The following is a 13,103-nucleotide window of genomic DNA, read 5'->3' as shown; positions in this document are numbered from 1 at the left end:
TTTTGAGAATTTCATACATGATTATGAAATTCTCAAAAAATAATATTCAATAATAATAAATATTCAATTTTCAAAAAAATTCACCCTCACTCTTCCCTCTAATTCTTTTCAGATCTACCCGCCACATTCCAAATTTGTGTCTTCTTTTTTTTTTTATTTTTATAGCCAACAAGTCCAGCTTGTAATGCCCATATCTTCATGAATGTGGGACCATCACTGGACTGTAGTCAATCCATCAATGGCCACTGTTTAGTGTTTTTAAACTTAATGCATATATTGGATAAATTTTATATAAATGTAGGAATGCTCATGCTTTCACTGATGGATGTTCAATTATCACAATGCCTTTTGTCAAAAAAGATATATACTTCCTCCAATGAATTACTTTTTTGTATTTATAAATCATCACTTGAGCCTATTGGTATGGGTCTACTTCTGATCCAAATGTCTGTGTTGTCTGCATTGTAGAAACTATGTGCACATCTTCCTTTTGAATAGATTGTTTTCTGCTCTTTATTCTTCTCTTGTGCTTTTTAAAAGGTATTTATAACATACCCCATAGAATACGTTTGCCTTGTATGCACTAAAATACTTTACTGCATGATGACCCAACCACTTTCTGTTTGGATTTAAAGCCAGCTCCACAAGATGGAACTCATGCTTGGTACTGCAAATCAAATCCAAAATTCATAGTTGACTAGATTACAAATAATAGGAGAGAACCCAATGCTATTATTAATCTGTTAAATGGGCATAGTATTAAACTATCCCAATGTGTTTTCATCTTTATATGCATAGATTAGTGGGTATAGATCTCTCAACTGTCATCAGAGACATTTCTTTCTGAACTAGTTGTCAATTAATACAGAAACTCACCACTAGCCAACATGCAGAGAATGAGATACTGAAGTGTTAAACTCTAAAGGAGAAATCTATATGACACTCCATCACAGGTATCATAAAGAAAGAAGGGGCCAAAAGATTATAAGGGCCAGATTTAGTGGACATCAGCAGCAAAACATTACTTGCTGTACATGAAAAGGCTGTTGTGAAAATGAACTCACAGTGGCTCTGGTGGTGTGTACAAGATCTACACAAGATCAAGTCAACCAAAATCCTAGTACAGACAGAAGAAGGGCACATGAAGTTCTACCCTTAACTGAGAAGCTATTTTCAATTAATGGATGTTGGGGGTCAAGAGAGTCAGTTTTCATCAGGGAGCAGTCCCTGTGTGGCTATCAGTGCTCTAGTAGATGCCCCTATACCCTATACTCATTCACACACAGGTGGCATTTAGTGGACTCAGTAGGTTTAAAAAGAAAAAGAGAGTACATGGAGTTAGGATGAGAAGTTTTGGGGGGATAGAGAAAGGTTAGAGGGAAGAGAATTGGAGTGGATGTGATAAAAAAAAAAACATGTGCTTATATGAAATTCTAAATAAAAATCAATAAAAGAAAATTGCTTCAACTGAGATGGATAGTGCTTTAAAATTACAAATCATTTTGTAAAGAAATAGAATTTTCACCATGATAATTTTTCCAGTCCATTAATTGTGTATATTTTTCCATTTAGTGGTCTTTTCTTTTCCTCATCAACATTTTGTAATTTTTAGCATACAAATTCTATCAACATTTGTTGAGTCTATAGAAAAGTTTTCTTTGGGGGTAATTACCACTAGGGTTGTGTTTAGAATTTCAGTTACATGTTCACTGTCATTTTATAGAAATATGATTGATTTCTATGCATTGAATTGTATCCTATAACTTTACTGACTTCTCTTATCAGTCGTACTAGTCTTTGTAAATATTTTATATTTGTCTATGTAGATAATCCTGTCATCTACAAATCCTGATAATTATAATCCTATGTTACATTCTTTACATTCTGCATGACTGGTTAGAATTTCGAGTACATTCTAGACTTGTGGCTATGCATATTGTTACCTAATTAATAAATTGTATCAATATTACAAAACAGAGATACATTCAAATTATGAGGATTGTTTCAGCTTAGTGTAAGATCTGGGTTTATTTAATGTGGAAAAAAATCTCATAGTTAAGAACTCTTGGATAAAAAGGAAAAAAAAAAGCTTAACAATTTATCTTGACAAAGACACTGTGAATGAGGTATAAAAGTCTGCACATAGGAAGATCTTGTGTAGAAGAAGATAGGATACTCTTCAACTACTGTCACAGAAGATTATTGTTTAGAAAGATATCCAAACAGAGGCAAGATCATTTCTATGAAGATGGGTTATATAGAATGTTCTCTGAGTCCCAGGTAGCCCACAACAAAATGCTCCAATCTCCATTCTGGTATACTAGGACTCCCTCTTTCTCAAAAGCATATTGTTCTTTTATTTAACTACTGAATCATGCTTTCTTGTGCATACAATACTTTATAAGCTCAAAAATTACCTTATGAACTATATATATATATAGCATTGAATTGAGAAATTGGGCTGGGCACATTGGGGAGAGGTGTGGTTAAGGGAGGGTATCTAATAACCATCAAACTGTGTTGTATGAAAATGGCAAAAATAACAAAAATGAGAAAAAAATCACCAAATACTTGAAGATTATGGTGAGAGTAACACAGTAGTAATACACACACATGAAAAGTAATAAGTACAATTAAATTCCAATCACTTTTAAACAAATTTCTTTTTTTAATGTTTTTAACTATGTATCCTCTATTTTCTTTTACTCAGTCTTTGCCCTTTCAGTTCAAAGTGGTATGAATGTACTGTTAAGTTGTGAATAAAATAAGTAGTGGAGAAAGTGTAAATGTTTCCTTGGGCTTCTTCCTTGTCCTAGTTTGTTCTTCATTGCTATGACAAATATTTTGACCACTACCAACTTGGGGAGGAAAGGGTTTATTTATCTTACATATCCCATGTCACAGTTCATCTGGGAGCCCAAGGTAAGAACCCAGAGCAGGAACCCAGAGGCAGGAGCTGGAGCACAGGCTGTGAAGGAATGCTACTTACTGGCTTGGTACCCTGGCCCCTGCTCAGCCTGCTTTCTTATGCAACACAGGCCCACCTGCCCAGGGGTGACACTGCCCACAGTGGCTTGGGCCCTCCCACATCACTCATCAAACAGGTGCCCCATGGGCATGGCTACAGGCCAATCCAACAAAGGCAATTCCCCAATTGAGGCTCCCTCAACCAAGGTGTGTCAAGTCAACATTAAAGCTGTCCAGCACAATTGACCCCTTGTCAACTTGACACACAAACACATCACTATTAAACCATAACCTTTCCAATTCCTGTCCCCAAGATATGATGTTAATATTAATATCACAACATAAGACAGTATAACCTTAAAAACCCCACAGTCCTTAAAAAATCCAAACACTTAAAAGTCCATAGTCTCTTAATAGTCACTTAACTGTGGGTGGGCTTCTGTAAAATCCAAAACAAGTACTGTCTTATTTCAAAGGGAAGAATTGGGCACACCTAAGCAAAACCAAAGTCCAGCAAAGTAATTCGAGGCTGGACATTTGGGATTCACTCATGATCTTCTGGGCTCCAAAGGGTACTGGCAGCTCTAGTTCTCTGACTCTGCCATCCACAGCACACTCAGCTCATCTCACAGACCCAGGTCAGCTCCATTCCGTACTTACTGCTGTCCTTGGTGGTCATCCCATGGTCCCTGCATCTCCAAAAAGCTGGGGTCTCCACTGAAACTGAGGCTACACTTTCACCTATGGCTTCTTCTTGACTCTCTGGGTACAAAGCCTCAGATTCTCTCCATGACCCCTTCAATCTTGGGGTCTTAACAGCAACTGAAGCCGCACTTTCACCTATGGCCTTTCCTGGCCTCTCAGAGTGCCAAGCCTCAGCTGCTCTCTGTGACCCCTTCATGCTTTCAACACCAGAACCATGCAGAAGACTCTTACACATTACGAAGTCCTGCTTCCAGCTTGAGATAGAGGATCATGTCCCCTCTGTGTGCTGACCCAGAGGAAATACTTCCCAGAAGACTTGACCTCAGTGATGCTGGTCTCTTGTTACTTACAGGTGAGTTTTCAGCCCCCACTAACCAGCATCAATTGTTACAGTAAAGCAAAGGTTTTACTTCGGGTTCTGGTCTCTTCTTAAACTAAAGCTATCCAGCACATTCCTCATGATTATAATTAACTCTCTTGCATAGTGTGACTAGAGAATTAGAATAAGGAAGATTGTACAGGGGGAGAGAAAGAAGAAATAATTGACACTTAGGTGGTAGTGTGTAGACCCAGGGGTTAAAAAGCTTACTGAGAAATACACCGCATTAGATGCTTTTCTGTTGCTGTGATAAAACAGCACAATTAAGGGAACTTATAAAAGAAAGTGTTTATTTGAGCTTACAGTTCCAGAGGAATCAGAGTCCATCATGGCAGGGAAGCATGGTGGGGAGCGATGGCCAGAGCAGAAAGAGAAGTGTTCATAATTTTAGGTAGGCACAGAAGTCATAGAAAGACTGGAAATCTTGCAAGGCTTCAAAACTCTAAAAGTCCTCCCTCAATGAAGCCCTTCCTCCAGCAAGACCATGGTCCCTAAAACAGCATAACCAAAAGGGGGCAAATTGTCCAAATACATGGAACCTATAGGGGACATTCTCATTCAAGCCACCACATACACATATTACTGTACAATCATATTGTACAATAATGATTGCATACACACACACGCATATGTATGATTGCATATTATATTAGTCAATTTTCTGTTGCTGTGATAGAAATACTGACCAAAGCAATTTATAGAAGGAAGAGTCTATTTGAGCTTAGGGTTCCAGGGGATTTACAGTCCATCATGTCAGGGAGGCATGGTGGCTAGGGGTGGCTGGAGCAGGAGCAGTAGAAGCTAAGCTCTCACATCATCACAGGCATAGGAAACAAGAGAGCAACTGGAGATCTGGCAAGGCTTAAGAGCTCTCTAAGCCCACCACCAGTGACATGCTTCCTCCAGGATAGCCACACCTTCTAAAACCTCCCAAAACAGCCCCATCACCTGGGGACAAAATGTCCAAACACTTAGAACCTATGGGGGACATTCTCATTCAAACCACCACATTCCACTCCCTGACCCCCATAGGCTCAGGATTATATAAAATGCAAAATGCATTTAGCCCAACTTTAAAAGTCCCCATAGTCATTATTAGTCTCAATACTATTCAAAAGTCAATAGTCCAAAGTCTCTTCTGAGACTCAGGTAAATATCTTAACAGTAAGCCTCTATAAAATCAGAAGACAAATTACATACTCCCAACATACAGTGGAACTGAATACACATTACCATTCCAAAAGGGAGGAATGGAGGCATAGTAAGGAAATACTGGACCAAAACAAGACCAAAAACCAGCAGGGAAAACACCAAATCCAGTAGCTCCATGTTCAACTTCTGGGGCTTTACTTCCAAAGGGCTTAGATGGCTCAGCCTCTCTAGCTTTGCTTCGTGCAACACACATCTCTCTCTTGTGCTGGTACCACTCCCTGTGTGCAGGTCTTCTTGGCTGATGCCTCACAGCTCTGGCATCACAGATGTTTTCTTGGGGTCTCCATTGTCAACCGGGCTTCACCTTCACAGCTTCATGCAATGGCCTATAAGGGCCTTCTCTATGCAGGGGACCCCTGCTGTATGCTGCCTAGTCTCCTAGCCTCTCTGAAACTGTGGAGGAAGAATTGATGACACCTTCGCTCTAGCAAATTTCATGCCTCTAAAGCCAGCACAGGGTGAACACAATGCCAAGTCTGACTGCCAGTTTGGGATGGAGTCCACCCTGCTTTATCCATTTTAGAAGATTGCTCTTCAGTGGCCCCTGCAGCATTTTCCTTTCACAAGTTGGAGGCTTAACTGGGTGTGGTCTTGCCCTGGAGGCATTCTCTCCATTGTTTAAGTTTGAATCTCTAGGCCCCTCCTTAATGACTTTAATCTCCTTATCAAAGGGATACTCTCCAGCAGAGGAGAAGGCTCCAACATTTATCCACCTAGTGCTCTTTTTCAATCCAAACTGTATTTCTTTCTACCCCATTTTCTCTCTTTCACTGTAGATCTGCACAATATTCATGATTATTAGCCACTCCACCATGTCTATGTCAGGCTGCCTTGAAATTTCTTCTGCCAGAGAAATCAGTCCATTGCTTTTCAACTTAGCCTCAGGCAAGCATTTTGGTCTAGGGCAGACTGCAGACAAACTCTGCCAAAATACTCCAAGTGCTGTTTAAGTTCTTATTTCCCTCTGGAACTACATTGTTCTCAGCACTACTTTCTTCCAGGCACCTACTAGAGTGGCCTGTTAAGCTTTGCTTACAGCAATCAGCCACTTTTCTATCCCAACCTTCCAAAGTCATGCACATTTCTTCAAAACCCCACAGGGTCAGGTTCTTCAGAGCCAATAGCCTACTCTCTGGTACCAGTTACTGTATTAGTCACTTTTCTTTTGCTGTGATAGAAACACTGATCAAAGCAATTTATAGAAGGAAGAGTTTATTTGAGCTTATGGTTCCAGGGGAATTACAGTCCATCATGGCAGGGAGGCATGGTGGCTGGAGGTGGCTGAAGGTGGCTGGAGCAGGAGCAGCAGAAGCTAAGCGCTCACAGAATCACACAGACACAGGAAGCAAGAGAGCAACTGCAGATCTGGCCAGGCTTAAGAACTCTCTAAGCCTCTCTGAGCCCATCCCCAGTGATGTGCTTCATCTAGGATAGCCAGGCCTTCTAAGACCTCCCAAAACAGCACCATCATCTGGGGAAAAAATGTTCAAATACTTGGAGCCTATGAGGGATATTTTCATTCAAACCACTACACACACACACACACACACACACACACACACACACACATATTTATGTACATATACATATATGACTGCATGTATATACCTGAAGACTATATAATAAAAAATACAGTGGCAGTCAGAGGAAACCTCCCTTTGTCCTGTCAGTCACAGTAGTTGAAGAGACTCCCAAAATAATACAGGCTTTTTGCCACATCATATGATTGTGTCCCAGAACTTGAAGATAAGACACTATTGCTGAAGGCAGAACATACTTTGGACACAAGATTTGAAGCAATTAAGCTGGAACTGATCTAGAAGCCACCTCCCTGAAGACTAGTTCCCATAGTATCAGAAGATACTATACAAACTGCCAAAGGATAAAAACCAATCAATGATTCCAACCATCTGAAAAGTCTATGAGTCACAATAACGATTAATCCAGCAAATAATCCCTAGTGGTGTAGTGTGCCACTTTTATCTTGGGGGTAGGCAACAGCTGTTTAATTAGAATTAAGGCCCATTTAAATGGAGGGAACTCATATGCAGTACTGTAAACCTAACCAAATACAAATGGCTGGAGAGGTCACAAATCCTAGAGAAAAATTTATTTTTTTCACATCCCTAGACCAATGCAATTTCTTACTCTAATCTATATACCTATCCTTACATTTACAGAAAACATACTTCTCACTGCTAATCAAAGAAGCTTCTTGTTAAAATAGATTATTACAGAGTTTCACAACTGGTCAAACAGTTTCTTTGACATGCACAGCTCTAGGTAACACATCTACAACACATAAGGCTCAGAGAACACAGTGGAACAGGGGGTGGCAAGAATATTAGTGCATCTCTTAACTCTCATCAATGAAGCTTCCTCATGCAACAGAGAGTGATTAACCCAGAAAGCTACAACTGGACAAAGTGCAGAGAATATGAGACTATAGAATGCTTATCCCTGAATAGGACACCTATATCAAATATTTGCCATTCATGGCTCAGGGACCATTGAGAAGGATGGGGCAGAAAGATTGTAAGAGCCAGAGGTGGTTGATGACCATAAGGAAACAGAGTTTTTCAGACAGCTGGGAAGTTACTTTATATGAGCTCACAGCAATTATAACAGCATGGAGAAGTCCCACTTAAGCTGAAACCAGACAAAAACTCAGCATAGAAGTGGGGAAGTGGGTAAAAGACCCGACCTTAGCTGAGGATCTATTAGCAGCTAATAACTTTTGGGAGAGTGAGAGTTGGTTTTCTTTAAGGTTGTGATTCTTGGTAGGTTAACCAGGCTCCAGTGGATAGACCCACACCAAAGAATATTTGGGGACACAAAGTTGGCTCCATAGGCCTTAATATATATGACAGAGTACATGAACTCTGGACCAGGGGAGGTAATAAGAGGAGGGAAGTTTGGGGAGTAGGTCTAAATATGATCAGAATATGTTGTTTGAAATTCACAAAACTTCAATAAAAAACAAAATAAATTAAATTTAAAAATTTAAAGACAAAGAAAATCAAATAGCACATTTCTTTCAAGTGTGGAAGCTAAAGAAATTGATAAGAATATAGATAAGAATCTGACTAGCAGATTGTGGAAAGGTGGGGAGCAGGATGTGGACAAAGGGAGGCTGGATTTGATCAGTGAAAGCTATATGTATGTATTGAAATATGACATTGAACCTGCATTAATTTGCATCATTAGTGTATGTTAATAAAAATAAAATGTAATCATAGAAATATTTTTAAATTATTGCACTTAAATTCTTTTTTTATTTATGATTTTTATTTTATGTGTATGCCTATTGCCTGCATGTAGGTAAGTACACCCGTGTCATGTAATGCCCATGGAGGACAGAAGAGGCTGTCGGATTCCCTGAAACTGGAGTTACAGACAGTTGTTAGCTGCCATGTGGGTGCTGGGATTCGAACCCGGGTCTTCTGCAAGAACAATCAGTGTTCTTAACCACTAAGCAATCTCCAGTCCCCTAAAACAATTTCTTAAACACCATGGGTACATGAATATACATATACACATGTATATGTACTAACTTATATATACAATTGCATATGTACTTGTGTAAAGAAATGTACTTATTGTATTATTGTATGTTATATATATATATATAAGGCACCCATAAGACTTGGCTTTTTTTTTAAACTAATATGGAGCTTTGGATAAAGTAAAAAAAAAAAAAACAGTCCAGATGGAGGAGACAAGATGGCATTCTTGATCACTCTATGCTCAGTATAATGAATAGATCCATGCCTGAGCTGCCCATACCCACTGGTGGGCAGACAGTGAGAGCAACGAAGCAGGCGCTGGTGGTGAGCTGGTGAGCTCAAACTAACTCTTCCAGCCTTTGTTTATATACAAGGCAGTATCAGGAATGAATCTCAGTGATCCTACATCACATGAAGGAACCCTTATAAATTAATTATAAATTAATCTTGAGAGGAAGTCTTCCCCCTGGTGCCTTCATATTAGTCTTCAGATTGACCAAAACCTCAAAGGGTCACATCAGATCTAAAATTTAGTTTCCCGGATATGCAGAGATTGTCCACTTGATATTACCAGATAGCACAAAGAGAAGTGGACAGTTCTAAAAGACAGTAGTTCTTTAGCAGTGGTTTGGGTATCTTAAGGGGTTTCAGGTATAGATGCCAGCAGAATGACTTGTAAGTTTATGGGGGATATTCTCTGAACACCAGTCTTTGAGGATATGATTGGTTGGGTACATAATGGGTCAGGAAAACCCATTGACTGAGATCCTATGCTGCTGACTGAAGACTTCCTTGACATCATGGTTCAGTCAATCAATCCTCATTGTTGGATATACCCAGAAAGGATAATTCAGACTGGCTTATCTGCCGTCATTGACATGTATAGTATTGCTGGGGGACAGAAAATTCTCATCTTCTCTGCTACCAGGTTACCACACAATGAAATTTATCACTTAGATCCATTGTCAACCTGGTTAGGTAAAGAAATCCATAGGTGTTGTGGATTACAGTGAGGAAAATTTTGCAATGTTATTTGTTGCTATGGATGGATGGAAACTGACAAGTTATTCAAATCTGAATGAAGAAAATGACTCATTAGACAATGTCTAGCTCCTTTTGAACCTGGCTAATGACCCAACTATTGAGGGAATTATCACTCTTTGCTGGTTCTGACCACAGCTGACTTTCTGACTTATCAGTGTGAGAAACATGCACTGGTTATCCTGACAGACATGAGCTCTTATGTTGAAAGTACTTCAAGAGGTTTCAGCAGCAGGGAAGAAGTCCCTGTTTGATGAGTTTTCCCAGGCTACACATACACAGATTTACCCATGATATAAGAGATAGATGAATGTGCTGATAGACTACAAGGTAGAAATGGCTCTATTACTTAAATACCTATTCTCACTATGCCAAAAGATAATATCACTCACCCCCTCCCTGATTTGACTGGGTTTATTACTGAGTGGCAAATCTACATTGACAGACAGTTGCACAACAGGCCATTAATATGTTGCTGTCACTGTCATGGTTAATGAAAGTCAGCTATTGGAGAAGGCATGACTGGGAAGGACCATGCCGATGTGGCTAACCAGCTGTACGCATGTTGTTATCCTTCAGGATGTGCAAGCCTAGAAAGCTGTGGTGGGAGAAGAATCCCTAACCTCAGATGATTTCCTTTACTTAGAATTTCTGCAGAAGTTTGAAAGAAACTTGATTATTTCAGGTCCTTTTGAAAAACTGCACTATTTATGAGACTTTGGACATCGGTTGGTAGCTGCTCTGAGTCTTCCCCACAGAAATGCTGAAGAAATCCCTCAAAACCCCCAGAGTGAATTTAACTCTTGAAGTGACCATCTTGTAAATACTGATTCTGTTTACCGATTCCTTTCCTACTCCTTTAGTCCCAGGGATGTGTGGGGCTTGTGTGTGAGTTTACCTGTTACTCTGTAATTAAAAACAGAGGATAGAAAATTAGGGAAAAAGGAAGAGAGAGATAAAAACTGAAGCATGAATTTAGAGTAGGGTATAGAAAGGCAGCAGTAGGGAGCAACAGTGAGACAGTGCTAGCTCTTGTCACACAGCATGGGTCAGCATCCCCCAGTATTTCCTTAAACACCAAGTATTGGCACAGGCCTGGTCTCACTCTAGTCAAGGCCCCAGGCTTTCCAATCGCCTTTAAGTAACCCAAGCAGAAGTATGTTGAAAAAGGAAAAGAATGTTCATTAATATTTGAGAAAAAAATTTTATTTCTAGCATTATCAAATCTCAGTGCACTGTAAGAAAAAGATTAATTTGTAAAATACAACGCTCAAATAGCTTTATTTCTTCACGGCAATTCTTCCACAGTACTTTGCCTTCTTTTCTAACTTTGTACTTACTATATTAAATGATATAAATCAAAAGTTTTGTAAGTTAAAACTGAATACAGGCTATTTCACAAGTTTGGTTCAAACCTTTACTTTGTGTTCTAGTTTCTTTTCAATTGTTGTGACAAAACACTCTAAATAATACCAATTTGGGGAGAAAAGGTTTTATTTGGCTTACATATCCTTGGTCAAAGTTCATTACTGAGGTAGTAAGTGTAGGAACTAAGGGCAGCAACCTGGAGACAGGAGCTGAAGCATGGCCATGGAGGAACACTGCTTACTGGTTTGCTCCCCTGGCCCGTGCTCAACCTGTTTTCTTATATAATATAAGACTACCTGCCCAAGGGTGGAAAGACCCACAGTTGCCTGGGCCCTCCCACATCTCTCAAAGTCAATAAGATGCCACACAGACATGGCCACAGACCAGTCTAATAGAGAATATTCCCCCAAATTACCCAATTGAGGCTTCCCAAACCCAGGTGGTCAAGTTGACTGCTAAAGCTACCCAGCACACTTTGTGGTGCAGTAGACTGAATGAACATGAGGTGGCAAGGCATATTTGTTATCAAATTCTCAGAGTCTCATTTCAGCTATGATTTCTGGAAAGTTCCTCATCTTCTTAGTTTTTTGACTTTGAAAATGAGATCAGAGAGACCATTCAGGAATGTTCTGATTATCATAAAATGGGAAGATGTAGCTTCACTATCATTAAAAATTATTATTATCTGCTTGATTATTGAGGAAAGTTCCAAGATAGAATCTGTCAGATGTGGAAGTACAAGTCTAAGAAGGAAGTTTGGTGAGCAGGAAATGACACGATAAATCAGACATTTCCAAATATGTATGTATAGTAGATTTTGACACTTTTAGTCTGGGCTAGCGTTTGACCTCCATGGGGATTGAGATGTACTGACATAGTTGAGAGGCTTCCCTAAATAACAGCAGATGTCCCTTCTGACTTTAAGTCTTATAACTACTTTAAAGATTCTTTATGGAGAATTCTTTTTTCTTTTTCAAATAAACACTCAAGATTCTCTACTTTATTCTGTATTTTCCTCTCAGAGATGGCCCCGAGCTAGCTCCACCAGCAAGTTTCGGGAACCCTTTTGTTCCAGCAACACCCTGTGAATCTGCCAGTTTTGCTGTACATTTCAAAAAGAACAACTTTTAATTAAAAAGAAGTCAAACAGGATTATTTAGTTTTCTTCTATAAAGGTGTCAGTGTCAGTTCCCATGAATTGCTTTTTCTCTTTACCTCTCTTTCTTTAAGATATTTGAGTTTAGCAACATCTTCCATGTCAACTGCTGGATAAAAAAGATGTTTCTTGGCTGCTTCTATTGTTTATGTCTGGCACAGTGAAACAATCCATGCCAATCTTCCAGCCTACTGGGCTGCCACTGATAAGAACCCGTCCTTGGGGTAGGATTTTGTTCAGATACTAGAGAAAAAGCTCTATTACTGCCTAGGGAACAACTTGAGTGTCCTCCTGGTGGTTTGCAGCAAGTATCGTCCCTATGGGATAGGGTCCTTAAGCACAGTCCAGGAGGTCCTTAGTTCAGAAATCTCTGGGGACTCATTCTATAGGTAAAGCACATATTTTTGATCTGGCAATAATTTTATTCTAGCACTCTAGTCATCTGGAGTAAATTTAGCTCATTCTTGGAAAAGAAGTTTTCAAGAACGTTGTAGGTATTTTAAGACTAAACATAAAGATGAAACACAGCTGCCATATGGGTGCCAGCAGAAATATGACTTTCAAATGTTTGAGGTTGCCGCTTGACTATTGTAACACTGTCAATCAAATAATATTCTCTCAGCTGAAAAGAAGTGGAATTTTGGAGGTCATGATCTTTTAAACTAAATTTAAAATTTTAAAAAATTTTGAGAATTTTAACCATGAGTACTGTAGTCACGTTTTTCCACTCCTTCTCCAAGTTATGGCCTCTTCTGTTTTAACTGTTAAT

The 13,103-nt window shown here is 39.4% G+C and overlaps 1 pseudogene; it reads left to right on the top strand.

The window, feature by feature from the left end:
• The first annotated feature begins 9,030 nt into the window (after positions 1–9,030).
• Positions 9,031–10,633, top strand: LOC103742016 (annotated as a pseudogene).
• Positions 10,634–13,103: the final 2,470 nt, after the last annotated feature.

Source organism: Nannospalax galili, unplaced genomic scaffold, assembly GCF_000622305.1.
Source record: "Nannospalax galili isolate Female #2095 unplaced genomic scaffold, S.galili_v1.0 scaffold18, whole genome shotgun sequence".
NCBI classification, from domain to species: domain Eukaryota; kingdom Metazoa; phylum Chordata; class Mammalia; order Rodentia; family Spalacidae; genus Nannospalax; species Nannospalax galili.
This window is presented reverse-complemented; position numbering and strand designations above follow the sequence as displayed.